The sequence below is a fragment of the Papio anubis genome, chromosome X, assembly GCF_008728515.1.
Source record: "Papio anubis isolate 15944 chromosome X, Panubis1.0, whole genome shotgun sequence".
Classification (NCBI taxonomy): Eukaryota; Metazoa; Chordata; class Mammalia; order Primates; family Cercopithecidae; genus Papio; species Papio anubis.
This window is the reverse complement of record NC_044996.1, coordinates 83,267,058-83,278,264: the sequence shown is the minus strand read 5'-3', so window position 1 is coordinate 83,278,264 and position 11,207 is coordinate 83,267,058.

Here is an 11,207-nt window from a genome sequence, read left to right as displayed (position 1 = left end):
CCATATTTGGCTAATTATTAAGTTTTTTGCAGAGACAGGTTCTTGCCATCCTGCCCAAACTGATCTCAAACTCCTGGCTCAAGCAATCTTCCCACCTTTGCCTCCCAATGTGCTGGGATTACAAGCGTGGGCCACCACACTTGGCCCTGAAGTTTCTTTTTCTTTTTCTTTTTCTTTTTCTTTTCTTTTCTCTTCTCTTCTCTTCTCTTCTCTTTTCTTTTCTTTTCTTTTCTTTCTTTTGAGACAGGGTCTCACTCTGTCGCCCAGGCTAGAGTTCAGTGGCGTGATCACAGCTTACTGCAGCCTCAACCTCCCTGGGCTCAGGTGATCCTCCCACCTCAGCCTCTGGAGTAGCTGGGACCACAGTCACTATGCCTGGCTAATTTTTTGTATTTTTTGTAGAGATGGAGTTTCACTGTGTTTCCCTGGCTGGTCTCAAACTCCTGAGCTCAAGCAATCCACCCGCCTTGGCCTCCCAAAGTGCGGGGGTTATAGATGTGAGCCACCATGCCTGGCCCCACTGAAGTTTTAATAAAGCTATTTTCAGACATAAAACCACTGAAATAATTCATTTCCAGTAGACACACACTACAAAAAATACTTTTAAAATTTCTTCAAGTGGTAGACAAATGACACCAGTTGGAAACCTGGATCTATACACAGAATACACAGAAATGAAAAGCATTAGAAAGGGTAATTACGTGTGTGAATAGAAAGACTTTTATTTCTTATTATTTAAATAAAATAACAAGTCTTAAATAAAATAATAACAAAAGACTTAATAATTAGCCGAATATGGTGGTGCGTACCTGTGGTCCCGGCTACTCGGGAGGCTGAGGTGGGAGAATGACTTGAAGGCTGCAGTGAGCTACAATTGCACCACTGAACTCTAGCCATGTTGCTGCTTTTTAAACTGACTGTTTAAAAAGCAGCAACATGGCTGGGTAAGGTGGCTTACCTGTAATTCAAGCACTTTGGAAGGCCTGAGGTGGGAGGATCACTTGAGCCTAGGAGTTGAGACAAGACTAGGCAATATAATGAGGCCTTGTCTCTACAAAATACATATATATATATAATATGTACTATGTATATTAGTACTATATATATTATATATAGCACTCCTCTCTCAGTAATTGATAGAACAAGTAGGCAGAAAATCTGTAAGAACATAGATAACATGAAGTACATTATCAACCAACTTGACCTAATTGGTAACACTCCACCCAGCAACAGCAGAAGAGACATTCTTTCCAAGTGCACTTGAATCATTCACCAACACAGACTATATTCTAAGTCATAAAACAAAACTTAACAAATTTAAAAGAATATAAGCCACACAAAATATGTTCTCAAACCAGAAGGAAACTAAATGAGAAGTTGATAACAAAATGATACCTTGAAAAATTCCCAAATATTTGGAAACTAAACAGCATAGGTTTTTTTTTTTTTTTGCTTTGTTTTGTTTTTGTTTTCGTTTGTTTGTTTGTTTGTTTTTGAGACAAGATCTCATTCTGCTGCACAGGCTAGGGTGCAGTGGCACCGTCATAACTCACTGTAACCTTGAACTCCTGGTCTCAAGTGGTCCACCCAATTCAGCCTCCAGAGTAGCTGGGACTACAGGTGTGTGAAACCATGCCAGGCTAATTTTTAAACTTTTTGTAGAGATGGGGTTTCTCCATGTTACCCAGGCTGGCCTCGAACTTCTGGGCTCAAGTGATCCTCCTGCCTCAACCTCCCAAAGTACTGGGATTACAGGCAGGAACAACCGTGTCAGACTGGTTTCTGCATTTTTAAGGTCTGTAAAACCCAAAACAAAAAGACATAAAGAATAATGTGCAGGCCGGGCGCGGTGGCTCACGCCTGTAATCCCAGCACTTTGGGAGGCCGAGGCGGGCGGATCACAAGGTCAGGAGATCGAGACCACAGTGAAACCCCGTCTCTACTAAAAATACAAAAAATTAGCCGGGCGCGGTTGTGGGCGCCTGTAGTCCCAGCTACTCGGGAGGCTGAGGCAGGAGAATGGCGTGAACCCGGGAGGCGGAGCTTGCAAGTGAGCCGAGATCGCGCCACTGCACTCCAGCCTGGGCGACAGAGACGATTGACTCTGTCTACATAACCTAAAACATTTACTAGCTAGCCTTTTACAGAAAATATTTGTCAACTTTTGATTTAGAGGATTGCTTCTCTGATAGTTGTTTGTTTGTTTGTTTTTGAAATGGAGTCTCACTCTGAAGCCCAGGCTGGAGTGCACTGGCACGATCTCGGCTCACTGCAACCTCTGCTTCCTGGGTTCAAGCGATTCTCATGCCTCAGCCTATGGAGTAGCTGGGATTATGGGCATGTGCCACCCCGCCCGGCTAAGCTTTGCATTTTTAGTAGAGACATGGTTTTGCTATTTTGGCCAGGCTGGTCTCGAACTCCTGACCTCAAGTGATTCGCCCGCCTCGGCCTCCCAAAGTGCTGGGATTACAGGAGTGACTCATGGTGCCAGCCTGATTCTCTGATAGTTTTAAATGTATTTTTACATAGTCATTGTTCTGATGAGGTTTCCTAAATTCTCTTGGGTCAGTTTGAACACTTAAATTTTTCTAAGAAACAGTCTATCTCCTTGACGCTTTCAAGCTTATTTGCACAGATTTGTACATAGCACTCTCATGTAAATTAAAAATAAAAACCAATTTTCCATTATTATTCTTGGCCTAAATTTCAATTCCATCTTTACCACTAACCAAATTTCCGAGCAATTTGGAGCAAATAATTTACCTCTTTAGAGTCTCATTTTCTTGCAAAATGGAAACAAGAATAAAACCTACCTCATAGAAATTTTGTGAAGATAAGGTACAAAAATGTATGTGAAATTAGTTTGTAAAATAGTAGAGTTCATGCAGATGTTAGTTAATATTTTTAATCTGCTAGGAGACTTAAATGCAGTCATTTCGTGTATGTGAACTTTTCCTTTTACTCTTGAGATGTTATCCTTGAGTAGGAAGATGTGGGATCAAACCTAGTGTATAAGTGACTTAGATAATACAGATGGTTGTGAGGAGCAATGGCAGAGAATGTGCTTATGGATACTAACAAGTGGGTACATGTGTGGTCAATAGAAGGTCTCTTTGGACTGCTTTTATTTTCTCAGTGAATTAGGGGGCAAAGTTTTCATCTGAAATTCAGGATTGGAGAGGAGACATTGAAGTTTTGAGGAGAAAGAAGGTATGATATAATCTTTAGGTGAGTGGGCAAGTAAATGGACTTAAGAAATTTGTGTGATCACCAGGCAGCATTAAAGGTCTATGAAGCTTTGTGGTCCCTTAAAGTGAGACCAGTCAGCTAAGTTGTATGTTTTGCTCTGATAACATTTAGCTGACGATGCAAACACCAAGTATATAGAGTGTTGGGTTTAACCAGGTCTGTACTCTTGCCAAATGAGTGCAATAAAAGCAAAAGAGGGGTAAGGGAGTTGAGAATGTTGCAAATAAATGATTGTGGTGATTGCCAGTGGAGTTTAAACTGAATAAGGAGAGAAAAGTGGACATCAGGGGGATGAAAGACAGTAAAACTGTGGCAAATCAGTGGATTGTAGGTCTCAGTAGGATCAAAGTGTAGGAGTGAGATGGTCTTGTCTCCTTCCCTGAGCTTTTATCGCTTGCTTTTTCTTAGACCTCGTTTCACATACATTAAAGATTTGTGCTTTTCTGAGAATCTACACATAGACAGAGGTAGGAAATAATTTGGAGGGCTGGACTGAAGAATTAACTATATTTTAAATTTGTGTAGGCTGGGAGCAGTGGCTTACACCTGTAATCCCAGCACTTTGGGAGGCCAAGGCAGGAGAAGCACTTGAAGGCCTGAGTTTGAGGCTGCAGTGAGCCTCAAAAAATAAATAAACACACACACACACACACACACACATACATACATACATCTGCATCCAAGTAGTTCAGATATTAGAGAGTCATCTACTCATCCTAAGGGACTGCAGTGTGTTAGGAACTCAGTGGCCTCTGCTGCCCTTGGTCATGTCCACTCGCAGGAGTCTCTGTTCCCAATCTTATTAGAGAGGAAACTTTAAAATGATTCCTCGTGGTTCATCTTTCCTTCCTTTTTCTTTCCTTTTCCTTTTCTTTTTTTATATCTTTCTCTTTCTCTCTCTCTTTTTTTCTTTTCTTTCTTTCTTTTTTTTCTTTCTTTCTTTCTTTCTTGAGTTGCTCTGCTGCTTAGGCTGGAGGGCAGTGGACTCACTGCAGCCTCAACCTCCTGGGCTCAAGCAATCCTCCTGTCTCAGCCCCCCAAGTAGCTGGGACTTCAGGCACCTACCACCAGGCCCGGCTAATTTTTGTATTTTTTTGTAGATACGGGGTTTTGCCATGTTGCCCAGGTTGGTCTTGAACTCTTGGCTCAAGTGAGCTGCCTGCCTCAGCCTCCCAAAGTGCTGGGATTGCAGGCATGAGCCACCGCACCTGTGGAATTTGTATGCTTATTCACTACATCAAAAACACCTCGTGTGGTGTTTTTTATATTTAAGTTTACTTCAAACTTTAACATGGGAAGCATGGGAAGTATTGAGTTGCTGTTGCCCACTCCTAAGGGTGTCCTTTCCTTTGCTATTCTTCCTCTTTCCTTGTTAGGCTCATCCTTCTCAAGAAAGTGATGGGGGAGGGGTGGAAAGTATGAGTGTGTAGTACAATAGACACATTGCTCTTTGCACTGTGTGTCATTTTAATGGCAACCTAATTGCGTAGGTTTTGTTTGATTTTCAGAAGTGCACTTTTTAGATGCACTCATTCAGAACAAACATTGACCATACATTCGTCCACAGTGGCCCTATGTTTACCTTTTTTTCAGTTACAGAAAGGGGAGGCATTGCTGCCAAGAAGCGAGGTAGTGAAGGACCAGAAAAAGAAAGCAGAAGGAACAACAGAAAACAGTAGAGGAAGGAACATCTCCCATTGGCTAGCTACATACTAGCATTCACCACTCAGTTTATCCAAGTTCCATCTCACGCCTCAGCTTCCCTCAGCCCCTTGGCCTGACTTTGTTGACAGAATAGTTTTATGTCACCTTCCAACTGCCTGACCCCAACACTCCCCATCTCAATTCTCTATTCATGGGCCTTGCTCTCTCCAATCCATCACTGGCAGTGTGGGTTGATTTTGTCTTACTCAAAAACAAAAACATTCTGGCCAGGCGCAGTGGTTCACACCTGTAATCCCAGCCCTTTGGGAGGCCGAGGCAGGAGGATAACTTGAGGTCCGGAGTTCAAGACCAGCCTGGCCAACAAGGTAAAACCCGTCTCTGCTAAAAATACAAAAATTAGCCGGGTGTGGTGGCATGCACCTGTAATCTCAGCTACTCGGTAGGCTGCCACATGATAATCACCTGAACCTGGGAGGTGGCGGTTGCAGTGAGCTGAGATAACACCACTGCACTCCAGTCTGGGCAACAGAGAGAGCCTCTGTCTCAAAAAACATACACACACAAAAACAAAAAACAAAACAAAACATATTCTAACAGACACAGAACAGTTAACTTCATATTTTTACATAACTATGTGTTCTCAATTTTTACAAGGAATGTAATTTTTTTTGTGTAAAATTTTTATGTAAGAAAAAGTAAAAGTTCTTGTCCTACCATCCTTGTGTGGTATCTGTCTGTCTGTCTCTCACACAGGTCACTCAAGTTAATGGGAAAGAAAGAACAGGGGGCCAAATTCTGAAGTTATAAATAACAGAAAATAAAAGATCTTCTGTCTCCAGTGAGGGAATAGATGAGAGTCTGGAAGGGCAAAATCGGGTGGGGATGGGCAGCAGACATGTGTTTCCTTTTTTTTTTTTAATATTGATTGATTGATTGATTGATTGATTGGGATGGAGTCTTGCTCTGTTACCCAGGCTGGAGTGCAGTGGCTCGATCTTGGCTAATTGCAACCTCTGTCTCCTGAGTTTAAGCAATTCTCCTGCCTCAGCCTCCTGAGTAGCTGGGATTACAGGCACACACAACCATGTCTGGTTAATTTTTGTATTTTTAGTAGAGACGGGGTTTCCCCATATTGGCAGGGTTGGTCTTGAAACCAACCCGGTTTCTCAGATGATCCGCCCACCTCGGCTCCCAAAGTGCTGGGATTACAGGCGTGAGCCACCGCCCCTGGCCAAACATGTGTTTCTATTGTAAATATTAATAGCTAACATTTAACTCAGTCCTCAAAACTCTATTAGGCAGCTATTGTTATCTCCATTTTACCGATGATGAAACTGAGGCATGGAGAGATTTAGTAACTTGTCCAAAATGACACGATTTACTAATGATGGAGTTGAGTTTCAAACCCAGATAGTCTGGTTCCAGAGTTTGTCTGCTTATTTACTACATCAAGCTGCCTCTTTGAAAATGTAAATATAAAAAGTAAAGATAAAATGAAAGTAAAATTGCTTCCTTGACACTCCTACTACCACCACTGTTTTTCAGATGACTGTCGCCTTGCGTTTAGAGTAGGCATCAAATACCTTTCAAGCCCTGCCTTGTATTCTTTCCACCCACCACTCTGTAGGCAGGTTCAACCTGACAGTACTTTGCCTATACTGTGCTTTATCTCACAGAAGTCCACAGGCTTCTTCTTGCCTGTGGGAACCTGTTCTAATATTCTGAAGCATGCACAAGTCTGGAGGTGAAAGGAAATTAACACTGCAAGTAGTGACTGCTGACCAATGGGATACAGGAGCTGTAGAGAGATTCCTACTCTTCTGTCCCTCCAGTGGACAACTCTGAACCGCATTCTACATGGCTCCTCAGTGGGATTGACCCCCAGGTGCCCAGCTGGAAATATATTCTTTTAACGACTTTCCCTCCTTTTCTGCTTCAATCTTTCATGTTCCCCGTTCCTGTTACATGGGATGACTTTCCAATATCAACACTAACATGAAAGTCCTTGTCTCAGGCTGTGCCTTCTGGAGGAAATCCAGGAATAGACAGACAACTGCAGCAATAAGATATATTTTACTTTATTTTTAGCATTTTACTTTCTCATATGGTATATGCCCTTTTTTTTTTTTTTTTTTTTTTTTTTTTTTTTAATTGAGACAGCATCTCAGCATCTCAGCTCACTGAGATCCACCTCCCGGGTTCAAGCAATGCTCCTGTCTCAGTCTCCTGAGTAGCTGGGATTACAGGTGCCTGGCACCAAACCTGGCTGATTTTTCTATTTTTATTAGAGACGGGGTTTCACCATGTTGGCCAGGCCACATTGGCCTGACCTCAAGTGATTTGCCCACCTCAGCCTCCCAAAGTGCTGGGATTACAGGCGTGAGCCACCTCACCTGGCCTGATATATCCTCCCCTGCTCCACCCCTCAACTTTTATTTTTATTTTATTTTATTTTAGTTTTTTTGAGACGGAGTCTCACTCTGTCGCTTCAGGTTAGAGTGCAGTGGCACAATCTTGGCTCACCACAACCTCTGCCTCCCGAGTTCAAGTGATTCTCCTGCCTCAGTCTCCCAAGTAGCTGGGATTATAGGCCCCTGCCACCAAGCCTGGCTCATTTATGCTTATTTTTTGTACTTTTACTAGAGACAGGATTTCTCTATGTTGGCCAGGCAGGTCTCAAACTTCAGATCTCAAGTGATCTGCCCACTTTGGCCTCCCAAAGTGCTGAGATTACAGGTGTAAGCCACTGTGCCTAGCTTATATCCCCATTTTTTTTTTTTCATTGCATTGCTAACTATGAACAAATTTAACATGATTTACTGCAAACAATGTTTCATATTTAGTGAATGATGGAATTTAACCCTTTCTTTTTTTTTTTTATTGGCCACAATATGAAAATAGTATACTTTTTATTTTTTTATTTATTTTTTATTTATTTATTTTTTAATTTATTTATTATTATTATACTTTAAGTTGTAGGGTACATGTGCATAACGTGCAGGTTTGTTACATATGTATACTTGTGCCATGTTGGTGTGCACCCATCAACTCGTCATTTACATCAGGTATAACTCAATGCAATCCCTCCCCTCCCTCTCCCATGATAGGCCCGGTGTATGATGTTCCCCTTCCTGAGTCCAAGTGATCTCATTGTTCAGTTCCACCTATGAGTGAGAACACCTTGTCGGTGTTTGGTTTCTGTTCTTGTGATAGTTTGCTAAGAATGATGGTTTCCAGCTGCATCCATGTCCCTACAAAGGACACAAGCTCATCCTTTTTATGGCTGCATAGTATTCCATGAATTGTATATGTGCCACATTTTCTTAATCCAGTCTGTCACTGATGGATATTTGGGCTGATTCAAGTCTTTGCTATTGTGAATAGTGCCGCAATAAACATGTGTGTGCATGTGTCTTTATAGCAGCATAATTTATAATCCTTTGGGTATATCCCCAGTAATGGGATGGCTGGAGTCATATGGTACATCTAGTTCTAGATCCTTGAGGATAAGCCATACTGTTTTCCATAATGGTTGAACTAGTTTACAATCCCACCAACAGTGTAAAAGTGTTCCTATTCTCCCACATCCTCTCCAGCACCTGTTGTTCCTGACTTTTAGTAGTCGCCATTCAACTGGTGTGAGATGGTATCATTGTGGTTTGATTGCATTTCTCTGACCCAGTGATGATGAGCATTTTTCATGTGTCTGTTGGCTGTATGAATGTCTTCTTTTTGAGAAATGTCTGTTCATATCCTTTGCCCACTTTTTGATGGGGTTGTTTGTTTTCTTATGGGAATTGTTTGAGTTCTTTGAGTTCTGGATATTAGCCTTTGTCAGATGAGTAGATTGCAAAATTTTCTCCCATTCATAGGTTGCCTATGTTCTTCCTCTGATGGTAGTTTCTTTGCTGTGCAGAAGCTCTTTAGTTTAATGAGATCCATTTGTCAATTTTGGCTTTTTGCTGCGCTGCTTTTTGGTGTTTAGACATGAAGTCTTTGCCCATGCCTATGTCCTGAATGGTACTACCCTAGGTCCTCTAGGATTTTTATGGTATTAGATCTAGCATTTAAGTCTCTAATCCATCTTGAATTAATTTTACGTATAAGGAGTAAAGGAAGGATCCAGTTTCAGCTTTTCTACTATGGCTAGCCAATTTTCCCAGCACCCTTTATTAAATAGGGAATCCTTTCCCCATTTCTTGTTTTCTCTAGGTTTGTCAAGATCAGATGGCTGTAGATGTGTGTGTATTATTTCTGAGGACTCTGTTCTGTTCCATTGGTCTATATCTGTTTTGGTACCAGTACCATGCTGTTTTGGTTACTGTAGCCTTGTAGTATAGTTTGAAGTCAGGTAGCGTGATGCCTCCAGCTTTGTTCTTTTGACTTAGGATTGTGTGGAATCGCGGGCTCTTTTGGTTCCATATGAACTTTAAGGCAGTTTTTTCCAATTCCTACTGAAGAAGTCATTGGTAGCTTGATGGGGATGGCATTGAATCTATAAATTACCTTGGGCGAGTATGTGCATTTCCCGCGTCTGATTCTTCCTATGAGGAGGTTGGTACCATTCCTTCTGAAACTATTCCAATCAATAGAAAAAGAATCCTCCTAACTCATTTTATGGGGCCAACATCATCCTGATACCAAAGCCTGGCAGAACACAACAAAAAAAAGAGATTTTAGACCAATATCCTGATGAACATCGATGCAAAATCCTCAATAAAATACTGGCAAACCCAGTTCAACAACACATCAAAAACATCCACCGCCATGATCAAGTGGGCTTCATCCCTGGGATGCAAGGCTGGTTCAACATTAAACAAATCAATAAACATAATCAGCATATAAACAGAACCAAAGACAAGAACCACATGATTATCTCAATAGATGCAGAAAAGGCACGACAAAAATTCAACAGCCCTTCATGCTAAAGCATCAATAAATTCGGTATTGATGGAGCGTGCCTCAAAATAATAAGAGCTATTTATGACAAACCCACAGCCAATATCATACTGAATGGGCAAAAACTGGAAAAATTCCTTTGAACACTGGCACAAGACAGGGATGCCTCTCTCACCACTCTATTCAACATAGTATTTGGAAGTTCTGGCTAGGGCAATTAGGCAAGAGAAATCAGGGGTATTCAGTTAGGAAAGAAGAGATCAAATTGTCCCTGTTTGCAGATGACATGATTGTATGTTGAAAACCCCATTGTCTCAGCCCAAAATCTCCTTAAGCTGATAAGCAACTTCAGCAAAGTCTCAGGATATATCCCCATTTTTAATGAAGATATTCGTATTGCTTTTTACAATATATGTGATGACTGTGTTTTTTTAATTTTTAATTTAATTTAATTTAATTTTTTTTTTTGATTCAGTCTTGCTTTTGTTGCCCAGGCTGGAGTGCAGTGCCATGATCTCAGCTCATTGCAATCTCTGCCTTCTGGGTCCAAATGATTCTCATGCCTCATCCTCCCAAGTAGCTGGGACTACAGGCATGCACTACCACACCCGGCTAATTTTTGTATTTTTAGTAGAGATGGGGTTTCACCATGTTGGTCAGGCTGGTGTCAAACTCCTGGCCTCAAGTGATCTGCCTGCCTTGGCCTCCCAAATTGCTGATATGAATGAGCCACTATGCCTGTCCTGCTTTTCTTTTCTTTTCTTTTCTTTTTTTCTTTTCTTTTCTTCATAGTTCACGGAACATGAAAAGGGCATCCTTATCACTTGGACTTTTGTTCTCATCTTTTTCTTCTGTCGGTGGCAAGATGGTTGTTGCATTCTTGCATCTCCAGACATCACATCTATATTCAAGACAAGAAGATTGAGAGGAATAAGCCATGCAAGCTGAATGTGTGTCCTCTACTTAATAAAATAATTGCTTTCTCAGAAACCTACCCACATAACTTCTGTTTTATTCTCATTATCCAAAACTGGATCATATGGTCATTCCTGTGGGTAAAGCTGGGAAATTGGAGAACAGGATTGTCATGATTGATTTGAATCAATTGTGATTTATTGCCTGGGCCTGAACAAAAGTACAGGTCTGTTAAATAATAAGGGGGACATGGATACTGGTAGGGAAATTGAATTCTTGTGTGTTCATTAGTCCTTCTGTTTACATAAATAGTATTTTTATAAGCTGCTTTTCTTGTTTAATGTACCACACACATATATCTTAGTCCATTTAGTGTTGTTATAACCGAATAGCCGAGACCGGGTAGTTTATAAAGAAAAGAGGTTTATTTGACTCATGATTCTGGTAACTGGAAAGTTCAAGATTGAGTTTCTGCATCA